This window comes from Lipophrys pholis, assembly GCF_963383615.2.
Source record: "Lipophrys pholis genome assembly, chromosome: 11".
In the NCBI taxonomy this organism is placed as follows: domain Eukaryota; kingdom Metazoa; phylum Chordata; class Actinopteri; order Blenniiformes; family Blenniidae; genus Lipophrys; species Lipophrys pholis.
The window spans coordinates 4522030-4535644 of record NC_137631.1 but is presented as its reverse complement, the minus strand read 5'-3'; the positions used below and the strand labels follow the sequence as shown (position 1 = coordinate 4535644).

Genomic DNA, 13615 nt, shown 5'->3' with positions numbered 1-13615 from the left:
TGGTGAGGTGAGAACGAACCCCAGCATGATTCAGAGGGCCTCTGGCACAGCGACATGCCAGAGCAGCAGGTATTCTGGTCTGTGGCACAGGAACCAGCTGGCACTCTTTAAAACACTTATTCTCAGTCTGTGTGCCATTCAAGGCCCCAGAGTCTGTGGGGTTTCTGTCCACCATCACAGCACAGCGTTCTGCTCATTAGATGGGTCTTCATGCAAGGAGCAGGAACAAATTAATGAAATGAGCTGTGTGCAAAAAGGCCGACAAGCAATCAGGCCGCAGTGGGAGAAGAAGTGTTGTCCTGTCACATTTGGATAGTCTGGGACTCGGGTCGCATTCACATTCACTTTTGAGACTGGATCAAACCGCGGAAAATGACACTACAAGAGCTGCTGGTTTGGGGGCACTGTTGCCTGAAACAATGACCAGAGAGGAGGTAAAGAAGAATCAGAATGGCAGTTGCCTTAATGAGTCACAACATACAATTTCAACAACTTGTAAAAAGAGTCAATAAGTTGAACTTGCTCTAGTCGAAGATTTTACCCATTTAGTTTCCCAAATTCTTAATCTTTTTAATCAAAGTAACAGTGCATGGGAAGATATCTTTGAATCTTAACAAAGATGAAGAGAAACTTGAACATTTTAGCAAATCTGTTTTCTTTACCAAGCAGTTAAATGCATGTGAACATTTCAATTATACAAGTTCAACTGTCAACACGGAGCGAGTGTTTGACCAATATCATCAATGTAGCCAAATTTCAGATAACTGACGTTGCTTTTCTTTCCGGCACCAAGTCTTCCTTTTCATGATTTTCTCTTATTCATTGATCATTTCCCATGTGCAGGGCTGTGGTCTGCTTTACCAAACTTATGAAGAACAATTGTCATTGGTGGATTACAGTGTGTGGGTTACCCTTGAAATTAGACACCAACACTTTAGGTACGTCCGAATTGTCCCTCCTAACTATGGACTTTTCCTGAATCCCGGAAGTGTTTTGTGTGGCGGCCATGATAAGGACTGTCCGAATTCTCAATAAGCTAAGGAAAGGAGGCTCGTTGCTTCCTTTAGAGCCTCCTTTAGCGTAGGAACCACTGATGCTTCCTTTATCAAAGGAGGCCAGCTCATGCTGCCTCACAGTTCCTTGCGGCGATTATGGAAACTCACTATGTCGGAAAAAAGGAGCAGATCATGTAAGTTACCAAAGCAATAATCTGCTTTGAACAACCTTAAATCATATAAAACCCAAATGCGCTTTTTGTAGTCCATTTTTGGAAACTTGTAGTTCTTTCCCCACCATGGCAGACGTCACCAACTTGCGCCGCCGTCGCATAATTATGACGTCACTAAGTGAAAGTGCCGTCCGCCTGCCACACTGACGTGTTCGACTTTCACTAACTACTTTAGGAAACATCCTAACACCTTTCCTTAACCCCGTGACGTCATCCACGCGGTTAAGGTAAAGTCCATAGATAAGGAGTTAGGAGGGACAATTTGGACGTATAATTGGAGTTAATTTGCCTTCTACATTGCAGGCCCTGCAATGTGACTATTGCACAGAGAGAATTCACGATGACGATGCTCAAACAATACATTGTGCAGCTCTATCTTTATCTCAGTAAGCCACAGCCCCATCAATCATCAAACCAAGTGATGCATAAACTGTTCCAGATCCGGAAGTTTGAGTCCCAGTACAGCCACACACACTGATGATATCTGCACAGACAGAATAGTAACAAGCACTTCATCCATGTCCACTGTCTGACCTGCTCTCCAAAGCCAAACCCAAACTGCCGGAGGAGAAGAAACACACCCTAAGAGAGGCAGTCTTCCGCTTAGAAACACGGATTTATGCTGATCTAACAAGAAATGGCTGTCCGGGGTGAGAACAGAGCTGCCAGTGTTACTCAGGAACTCCAGTTGGAGTTGAGACAAAGCGGTAGCTGTCTACACAATCCCTCTAGATAGCACTTTCTCATTCACATCGGTCACGACTTCCGCCCCCCCACACTTGCTTCCCAATGAGCTCCATTTCACCACGATCACACCATGAAGAGCGTGAAAGTGGCAGGATGGGGTGTTTGTTGGGACCGTTTCCCTGGAAAGCTCTGGTGAATACGTGAGCATGGAGAAAGAAGAATGCAGACCGAGTGCTGTCGAGCTGCTGAATGCTTGTAACTGTAATTGCTTGAGCTACAATGCATTACTGTGAGGCCAGTGGGGAGATGGCGAGATGTGCTGCAGGGCGCCACAATCGATTAATGGCTGAAACGGAAGAGAAGCTGCAGGCCTGGACTCAGCTAACGCGTCCAACAGTGAGCAGCGGAACATTGAGATGACGGTTCATACAACAGTGAATACAACTGCTACCAACAGCAAAGTTTGAACATTTGACCATTTTCTTGTGACTTGGGATGGAGGACAAGTAAACTTGTGTTTACTCCAGAGTTAAACTCTTGAGTTTCTCGGCTGGTTCCTTGTTTTCAGTCCAAAGGTAGCGTTTGCTTAAGATTAGGATCACAAATTGTGAAAAATAGCACTCAATAATGGGTTACTAACGATATTATATTGCCATGGTATGTTACTGGTAAATTTTGGCTCCATTTACCAGAAACAGCAGAAAAGCCAGGAAACACTCAAAACAGTCAGAATACAGTTACAGTTATCGTGAAGTATTTCAAATACTTCTCTGAAAGGTATTGTGTGTATTTGAATCCATTTGAAGGCTTGTTGTGCATATCTCTACTCAACACTGTCTGAAGGTCTCCTGTAAGTTGACCGTGCACCTCAGTTTTCTCTTCATTTCGCTCATTACCAACAGAATACATACACAAAAAAGAACAGAAACATATTATTTATGGAGTCTAAAACTGGTAATTGAGCTCAGGTGATGTGAGAACTCACTGTAAAAGCTTATATTTTACATGGACCTTCATATGGAGACGCTGTGGTCATCTTCCAGGCCACGACCGATAGCTGGATTAACATCTCTGGCATGGGTGTGAGTCCAAGTGCCAGTTTTTCCAAGTGTTTGGGAAGCATTGGATTGTTGTGTGAATGAGTAAGTGCCTATCTGATCATTTGAACCAGGCAGACTCTGCAGAAGCAGTAAAATGTGCTCCATCAGTAAACTCCATCCCCCTCCATCAGTCTCCAGTCTGAAGCCAACCTACGTGCTTCACAACCAGCTGAGCGTCATCTCCACCAGCCTCCGTTTCTCAGTGACTCAGAGGTGACAGGTAAAGCCTGGTGCAACCAGAACAGAAGGAGAAAAGCAAAGTGTGCAAACTAAATCAGGGCACATAGTAACATTCCGTCCTGTAATAAATATCAGCAGGTTCATCGGGATATAGTTTTATTTCTTCATATTAACCCAATCCTTTATACACATGCAGTGTTGGACCCTCTGTTATACAGCTCATTGTATTTCACTATGCAAAGAAAAAAGGAGTGTTGAATGAGATTCAGTCAAATATAAAAGGGGGGAGGAGGACGAGAAGGGAGGATTAAGAGAGAGTGAGACGGATGGTTGCAATGACCTACTTCCTGAGCTCTTCACCAACATTGCTGCATGGATTCATACAGAAGCACTGAGAGCACCCAACAGCACTGAGGAGTGATTCACGGGTGGTTCATTTCTGGACTCTCACAGATGTGAACCGGTTCTTTAATACCCATATCTTATGGTAAATGTGCAAAATAATCCACATTTATAAAGCGTGTCTAAATGTTTACATGATCATACTATGGATTTTGAATACTATTGTATTTATCTGCATATTTATATTTTCCAATTTTTAGATGTACCGTAAATATGTGTTAATACTACAAGCACCAGATATCACTACATTTACCACATATACTGTATCAGAAAAAATACAGGAAATGATTTGTTTCCTTGCATAGTGCATGAAAACTAATCATTTATTTGACATTCACCTCTTGTATTTATGCTTTTCTTTTTTCTTTTTGATTGTTGTGCTTCTCTCCTGTCATCTCCAGGTTTGATGTGGAAATAATGAAGTTCAAATAATCAGTTGTCAACATGATTTAACGCTGTTTATACACAAACATCCCTCCTGGTCCTAATGGATGACTTGGAGAAAAATGGAGAAAATGTGTATAACACAAAGAAAATATTATAGCTATACAAAATATTATAGCTGCAAGCAGCGTTGAACGTGTCCTCATATCCTTGCTGGTCAGCGATTGGAAGAATGTCCCCCAGGTGGCGCTGCGACTGAGAAAGTATTTTAGCCTATGGATGTGATGAGGGTCAACTGTGATCGTAGATGTGTAAAAGAAGTTGAAATTACTTCTACCACAGCGTGGTGCGATGACCGCGAATGTACATTACCATATGGTTGTGTTCAGGGCAGCACTGTGATGACACACGTGAAGGTTCAGGGAGATCGAAGCATGTAGAGCAGAGTTACACGTCACTTCCTGTTTCATGGCAAACCATCAGATTTTCATTGGAGCGCCATGGCCACGCCCTTTGAGATTATACGTTTTGATACACTTTCTTCATGAAGGCCTGTTGTATATACTGACCAGGTTTCAGGTCTCTAATGCCTTGGAGGATAATGTTTCACACATAACGCAAAATGGAGGACATCCTGTCGGGTTTAGAGTCTGAGTGTCAGTGACATTTTTGTGTGGCTTGACGTGCTGCATATGTCTACCAAATTTCTTGGACATAGGTGAAACGTGTTCAATGTGTTGCCCGTAGTAGATGTTACAAATGTGAAAACAATGTAGGGGGCGCTATGGTGCCATTTTGCAAGACACATGCGTAATGACCTGAAAATTTAAAATGGGGGCTATCCAATAGGGTTCTTGCTGGGGCTGAATGATTAATTGCATTTGTGATAAAATCGCGATATGATAAAACGTGATTTTCTAATCGCAAGGGCTGCGATTTGACTGCTCACATGATCTGGTCATGTGACGACTTGCGTGTCCTGAGCGTGTCATGCGCCCACTTATATGTGGTGAGCGAGTGGAGCAGAGCAGCAGTATTACTCCTTATGGACATAATTCAAAACGGCAGGTGGAAATAACTCAGGCCATAACAAAGTTCATAGTGAAAGATAAAACCCATTTAATGGGCTCGACATTAAGGACTGTCCGACCGTCCGGGGCTGGTAAAAGCTTTGTTCGGGCAAGTGAATCATCTGCCCACCTTGCCCGAACGGGTAGTGGTTTTTAGGGATGGAGCCGATCCAATCCGGTATCGGGTTCCGATGTCAACATAATTCACAGATCGGAAATTTCTGATCCAACCTGTGGAGATTTCTGTTCCATGAAGCCTCGTCTGTGCTTCACTGTTGTTGAACTTTAAGTGTTTCCCTGCTGCTGCTCTGCTCGCTGGCTGCAAACTGTGGACTGGATTTCCTGAAGGGAGGCGGGTCTCAATGAGATGAGGAGTAATGAGTCAGGAAATCCGTTCCACAGTTTGCAGCCAGCAAGCAGGCTAGGGAAGTAGCACTGTGCTATCCAACTTTTCATGACAACATGTTGCTGTTTGGATGGATTTTACGCTGAAAACACCACAAAGCAACACAGCAACCTGGATGTTAGCAAAGCAACACAGCAACATGGATGTTAGCAAAGCCGTTGTACAGCGAGGCGGTCACTTGGTCAACAGACGTCACCATTTTAAAACTCCAGCTTGCCGAGGAGAACGGCACTAACCGCGGCATCAAAACAATGAACAGCTCGCTCCTCCGCTGGAGCAGTCAATTCACACCTTCGTGAAGCTGCGTCCTACTCCACACTAAACTCCCTGAAAATAGTCCCAATCGTTTATGCTGCATTAGAGCTGGAAACACTGCGGTTTGTGATGCCTGGCTGAATAATTTCCCCAGGAATTAATAAAGTGATTCTGAGATTCTAAAGATAGAACTAGTTTATTATGAGATGTCACGTCGACCCCCACATTGTCCAAATGGAACAAAAATAGTTTGATCCTTAATGTCGAGCCCTGCATTAGTATAGTGACCCAGCCTGGGTTTACGGCTTTGATAAGCACAATGGACAAGCGGTTGGCTTGTTGTGGTGAACGCTTACAAGACTGCAAGTCACAGTATTTAGTAAGTTTACAACTGTAATTGAAGTAGAAGATAAATAAACATAAGCCTAGCATATAAGAAAGAACAATTTATGAATAATAGATCTGATATTGTTCATTATAATACAGATTTGTGTTTGTTGAAAAATACGTGAGAAGAGGACCTTGAAAAAATAATCGCATATTAAATCGCAATCGCAATATTGAGGAAAAGAAATCGCAATTCGATTATTTTCCAAAATCGTTCAGCCCTAGTTCTTGCCCTTTCAGGGCTTGGACCCTAACATGTGATCCACATAAACAGTTTTACATGCTGGAGCTTTAAAAGAAAAAGTGTTTAACTCTGCATTAAACATGTAAAAGCTTGTATTCAGTCAGGCATATTTCAATCTCCCACTTCAACTGCAGGATAAAAAGACTAAAAACACACAGATTTGAATCCAGAGAAATCCGGCCGAGTTGCTCATAATAAACATTAACAACGAGGCTAAATGTTTCTGGGTGAAGAGTATTCAAAGGTTTGTTCCCATTACATTATTGTGCTAACATTTTGGCTTCAATTAAAACAAAACAAAAAAACACAATTGACGTTTATGCAACAATATCAAACATGAGCTGGGATTAGACCATCACTGACGGATCAGTTTCACCCTCCTGTCTAGTTTAAAGAAATGAAAAATGCTCCAAAGGCTTTAAGCATCTAAACATTGTCCCTGAACTGTAATGTACATATTCAGATCATTTGAAGCCTTTTATCTCAATCTTCAACAACTCTATCAGATTCTAAAGTCTTCTGAAGTTGGAGGCTCTTTGCTCCCTGCAGTACTTTGGACATATTGTACATATTGTGTGTGTATATACACTCACTGGCTACTTTATTAGGTACACCTGTCCAACTGCTCGTTAACGCGAATTTGTAATACCATGGCAGCAACTCAATGCATTTAGGCATGTCGACATGGTCAAGACGATCTGCTGCAGTTCAAACCGAGCATCAGAATGGGGAACAAAGGTGATTTAAGTGACTTTGAACGTGGCATGGCTGTTGGTGCCAGACGGGCTGGTCTGAGTATTTCAGAAAATGCTGATCTCCTGGGATTTTCACGCACAAGCATCTCTAGGGTTTACAGAGAATGGTCCGAAAAAGAGAAAATATCCAGTGAGCGGCAACCAAAATTGGACAATAGAAGATCGGAAAAACGTTGCCTGGTCTAATGAGTCTCAGTTTCTGCTGCGACATTCGGATTGTAGGGTCAGAATTTGGCATCAACAACATGAAAGCATGGATCCATCCTGCCTTGTATCAACGGTTCAGGCTGGTGGTGGTGGTGTAATGGTGTGGGGGATATTTTCTTGGCACACTTTAGGGCCCGTAGTACCAATTGAGCTGCGTGTCAATGCCACAGCCTACCTGAGTATTGTTGCTGACCATGTCCATCCCTTTATGACCACAGTGTACCCATCTTCTGATGGCTACTTCCAGCAGGATAACGCACCATGTCATAAAGCGCCAATCATCTCAGACGGGTTTCTTGAACATGACAATGAGTTCACTGGACTCAAATGTCCTCCACAGTCACCAGACCTCAATCCAATAGAGAACCTTTGGGATGTGGTGAGACGGGAGATTCGCATCATGGATGTGTAGTCGGCAAATCTGCAGCAACTGTGTGATGTTATCATGTCAATATGGACTAAACTCTCTGAGGAATGTTTCCAGTACCTTGTTGAATCTATGCCAAGAAGGATTAAGGCAGCTCTGAAGGCAAAAGGGGTCCAACCCAGTACTAGCAAGGTGTACCTAATAAAGTGGCCGGTGAATATATATATTTATATATATACTGAATTTCTAAACTGTCAGCTTCATGTGCTTGAATGGATGTATCCATACTGAGGTCGAATTCCATTTCCCTCTGCAGCAGAAAGACAGAGGTTTATAAAGTAGGTTTTTCTCTTTTCACCTGTGTTTATAGCAACATCTCCTTCATGTGACCATAGACATTTCAGTGTATTCAGACCAGAGGCAGATTAAAAATGCAAGGGGCCGCTGATGGTGGAGGATGCAGCATTAAGAGGCAGCAGGATGGAGGAACCATCCGGGATTTCTGATCATGACTTATACATCACAGAAAAGCCTACAGACTCCAAAAACCTGCTGATAACCAGGACCTATAGTAATTCATCTGTGGCCAGCAAACTCAAATGTTGTTAGACACCACTGTTCAACAACAAAAGTTGAAGCCTAAAAACTTATTTCAGGATATTTCATGAAGAATGTGTCTAATTAATCAATCCAGCAGTTCTCTCTCTCTCTCTCTCACACACACACACACACACACACACACACACACACACACACACACACACACACACACACACACACACACACACACACACACACACACACACACACACACACACACACACACACACACACACACACACACACACACACACACACACACACACACACACACACACACACACACACACACACACACACACACACACACACACACACACACAAACACAAACACAAACACACACACAAACACAAACACAGGTCGTACCACTTTCCCCTGAAACATGGGGGGTGGATGGATGGATGATGGTGGCGGATGTGACTCTGAGAGCCTTTTTAGCCTCTCAAGTGGCATGTCAGTGGGAGGCAGTGAAACATGAGCCTGCAAGCCAGTGAAGAAGAGGGTCTGCTGGTCGGGGCGGTGTGTGTGTGTGTGTGTGTGTGTGTGTGTGTGTGTGTGTGTGTGTGTGTGTGTGTGTGTGTGTGTGTGTGTGTGTGTGTGTGTGTGTGTGTGTGTGTGTGTGTGTGTGTGTGTGTGGGTGGGTGGTTGGTTGCTAGGCAACAGGCTGATCAGTGCTGGATGCTGATTGGTCCACGTGTCTAGTTGAAGAGTGAGAGAGAGTTGATACCAGGAAGTATGGATCAAAATCTGGACAGCAGACGAACAAAAGAACGTCCATAAGTTGTTTTTCTGTAGTGGCTCTACAGCCCCTCTGTATTGGCTCTGTAGAGCCACTCTGTTGTGGCGCACGAAGGGACAACTAAGAGGTAAAGTAAATCTCATGTTGCACAAATCCCCATTAATACATTTTGTCCCATAACGCAACACTTTCATGATAAACTGTGATGCCGACACACGCTGCCAGCACAGTGATGACAAACACCTCCTCTGCTGGAGTAGATTCCAGGTCCTTATTTCATTTCCAGAGATGAGATCAGGTGGAGATGAAGACTGTTCTGTTCAGTGGGACCAACACGCAAGTTGACTGACACAGTGGCACAGTGGTAAGCGTTAACATAGCGAGAAGGTTGTGGGCTCAAATCCAAATCCAGCCTGGGGCCTTGCTTTGTCGAGTTTGCATGTGTGTGTGTGTGTGTGTGTGTGTGTGTGTGTGTGTGTTTCCGCCGGGCATTCCGGTTTCCTCCCACAGTCCCAAAAAAAACCTGCACCGTGGGTCCCTGAGCAAGTCCCTCCCTCAGATTGCCTGTGCAGCGTGCAGAGAAGAAGACTACACAGGCGTGGAAGGAGAAAGTAAGAAGGGCATGATGATGGGTAATAAGCTGTCATTCTGTCCACACAGACAAAACTGGACACAAATAAAGATGCAGTGAGTGATGAAGAGCTTGGATGCCCAAGACTCAATGACTCAGCAGAGGAAGAGTGTGGGGAGGAGGAAGGGCTCTGGAAAAGCCCAGCAACAGGGCATGCCTTAAATAGTGAGATGGTTGGAGATAACGTGACGCTTGAGAAAGGCTGATGGCTCGGGGCATGTGTTGTGTGGCTCTGTGAGCTCGGCGCTGTCAGCAGCTCCAACATGTGCTCGCTCTCTTTCTCTGAGTCATATGGTGGTCACATGACCCCAGAGGAAGCCTCGTCAGCATCAGGTCAACAAACTCTGAAGGTCCAGCTGGATTCCTGCACCGCCTCTGTCTGTACCAATGTAACCTCACACTGCCCCCAGATCAGCACTCAGCCTTTGTTCAGGAAGAGACGTTTTGCAGATTTGAACATCAGCGTGACCTTATTTCACCGCGATACTGCAAACTCACACCAGCCCACACCAGGAATAATGCCACTACCAAAATACTGAGGATGCCCTAATTAAACGTCAGTGAACATGATGGTGCCCAATATTTGGCCTCACATATGAAATAAGGTCAGCAGAAATTCACTTCCAGTGTTTCTCAATAAATAAACAAACTTGTGCAGTCAAGTTTGTCCAATCATAGTTTCCAATGTAACTTCAAACAACATTAAAAAATGTAATATCATTAATAGCTAATAAAACGTAATAAAAGTAAAATGGTCCGACCTCTGAAAGTCTCATTAGAAACAACGCACCCAACATTTAATCCCACCCTGGTGCATGGGGAGCTTATTACCCTTACAATGATCTTAAACCAGAAAAATTATGCATGAAAACAGAATCTTTGATAAGTTACTAGTTCCCCCATGTGTCAGAACAAGGACAACACTTCATGACTCATTCAATATGACCAGGAATTATTTGGTTTACATGAGTCCATCTTTGACAGAAGCACGACGACTGATATTTTGAAGGCGTCTCATCCGATTCTTTCAGGCTCTTGACTGTGAACTCAGCACAAGGACACAGGAGTCCAATCTGGAAAGCTCCATCTGGCCCTCTGTCCCTCCCAGACCAAGAAACAAACAGCCAGCTCATGATTTCTGACTCTGGTTTAGAAAGCCGCCCAGGAAGACGCCTAACAGCTGCTTCTGCTCCGTACCACAGCTGGATTCACGAGACTGAAACTAATGCGACAGCAGACAAAAGCACCAATAAGAGGACTCCTTGTTCTGGATGACACTCATTTTATTTGTGTGCTACTAAACCATCCCTGCCATTCAAACTAAGCAAACAGAATTGAATAAATCAGCTCCATTAAGCTTGAACGGCGTCCTACCGCACTAGCTAAAAAAATGTACAACCTTTGGTCATTTTCATAATTCAATAACAGACAGTGGACCAGTTGGCGCTACATTGAGTAGAGACCTGGCAATTTTCTCCTTTTCACTGTGAGATTCAATGACCTTGAAATGTTGTACATCCCTTTTGTTCTCAGCAATGAAGAGGATTTTAAAACACTCTTTTTGGAGAAATGTGTGTTGGTGGGAGCGTCCTTCTGGACATCAGAGAACCTAACTGTGGCTCAACACTCACAACGATCTGCTGAGAGCTGATCTCTTAAACCAAATCCACCGCTCACAGGATGAGCAGGGACATCAGTGGTAAAAAAGACCTTTCACCTGAAACTTCCTGCCCTGAGAACTGAGACACTCCCTGGGTGAACAGCTCTTGGCGCGGGGGTCTTGGTGACTTGTGTAGCTGGCGGCTATGGTAGCTGTCATTTGGCTAATCTCCTTACCGCCTCCCTTTTCTTCTTCTCCAGGATGAAGCCCGATACAGCGGCTCAGCCAGCTTTAGCCACACCAATTAATCTGAGCCACCAAAGGCTCTTAATAGCACCCAAACACCGTAAACAATCGCTGTAGTCGTGCCAACCAGCAGACACTCAGTCTTGGCCTTTAGTGTGTGAGCGAGTGGAGTTTCACAATTGGGAGGAGGAGGAGGAGGAGGAGGAGGAGGGGTGGCATGGCACAGATAGTGCAGGACGGTTGTGAAATTGAGCCCACGCGAAACACCTTGGACAAAAAGCAGGGCGAGCTTGTTGTGAACACCACAGCCGACGGAGAGATCACACCGTTGGTTTTACTGACTCCTTCCATCATCCAGCCGCCATCATTTCCTGGTTCTGTTTCTCCATAGTAGAGTCATCTTTCTGAGCTCTTCATTATTTAGTATTCCCTCGGTCCTTCTTCCTGCTCCTTCTGGTCTCTTCCTCCGGGCTCATCAGCGACAGAACAAACAGGCTCATTGTGCTCTGGAAGCCGGGAGCAGCAGAGCGGCTGGCCTTATTGAAGCCCGGGTAGATTATCCATCCACAGGAAGAAGATGTGGAGCCTGCAGGGACTCTTAATGCCAGCAGGAAAAGGTCAACTATGGGTGAGGCAGGAGGAACAAGCAACCCAACACCACGAACACAAAGCACCAGAGGAGAGGTGACGGACTGTCCTGAATTCACACAGAACAAAACGAGACACAGACGGACACGATGGCACAAAGAGGCTGCGAAAGCACAAAGCGCGAGCGTGTGACGCCACCAGCCGAGCAAGGTGGAGTCTGTTCTGCAAGGTCGCCAGCAACAGGAACAGCTCGCCGACAAACATCCCTTCAAACGCACAATGAAAACAGTGCAGGAAAGCTACTGCACACCCAAAAGGTCAGTGGTTCAATTCCCCCTGCCAGCAGAGCAAAATGTTCTGCAACAGCTTTGGGAGAGAATCACCAGACCAGTGTGTGAGTCACACGATAAGCTGTACATTCTCCGAAAATCTAAAATAAACATTTTATATTTCCAACACAAGGTGGGACCTTCACTCAGGAACCTCAAGCAGTCAGTGACTTTTTGGTATTCCTTTGCTTTGAAGGGAAAAATCCTACAATTCTAAAGACTTACTTTCAGCAAGGTTCTAGTATAACGTCACAGTGTGTGTGTGTGTGTGTGTGTGTGTGTGTGGGGGGGGGGGTACTTTTACACCCGATTAATAAAGAGGATTTTCTCAGAATATTTGTTGACGTGTGAACTTCTGTGTGAATTATGGGGGGAAACTTGACTCATTAACATTTTAGCACAATGTAATGATGTACAGGACCTTTCACACATCAGACAGCCCCAAACAACTAATCAGGAAGCAGGAACACATGAGGCAATAACATGAGGCAAGGACAGACACCTGTGCAGGTGAGACAGACCAACAGAGTGTCTGCAGCATTAAAGAGAGACAAGTCCTAAACAGAGAATGTGGAGCTTCACGCAGAGCTTTTAAAATGATAATAATCAGCATCTGTCCATGTTGTTGACTTCAGGTGTAATTAATGAGCGGATCAAACTCCTTCATGCAGCCTGTTTCTGCTCCCGAGGTTCAGTTATTTCTAACTGCAGTCTTAAATGTTGCAGGAAATCACACAGCCCCCACAGCTGAAAAGATCTGATTGTAATAAGTCTGATTCCCTCAAACACACCGACATCACCAGAAGACAGAGCCACACAGAGCAGACAGAAACTATCACACACTGAGGGAGGACATTACAACTTTACCCTGGTAACTGGTTAATTATTAGAAATAGTATGGATGTGTTGTTATCCAGGCGTCCCGGTAGATGTCAGTGAAACACTGGAGACTTACAAACTGAAGGCTGGTCAATATGGCGGACACTTGTTAACATCATTTTCAAGTTGAGATTTCAAAGAAATACTTTGGTATAATCCCGACATAAGAACAAGGATCTTTATCAGACTTGATACCCAGAGAGAAAAAACACACTGTCTTCAACTGGACCAATACGGTAGTGATGGCGGTTCTGGACTCTGAGTTGGCTTGTTCTGTTCAAATTACAATCAGATTAATACACCAACAGTGGCAAACAACTGATTTTATTT

General features: G+C 44.3%; 1 protein-coding gene across 1 annotated transcript in view; it reads right to left on the bottom strand.

The window, feature by feature from the left end:
• Positions 1-13615, bottom strand: part of cttnbp2 (cortactin binding protein 2) — a 77457-nt gene that overhangs the window by 50965 nt on the left and 12877 nt on the right. The window lies entirely within an intron of this gene.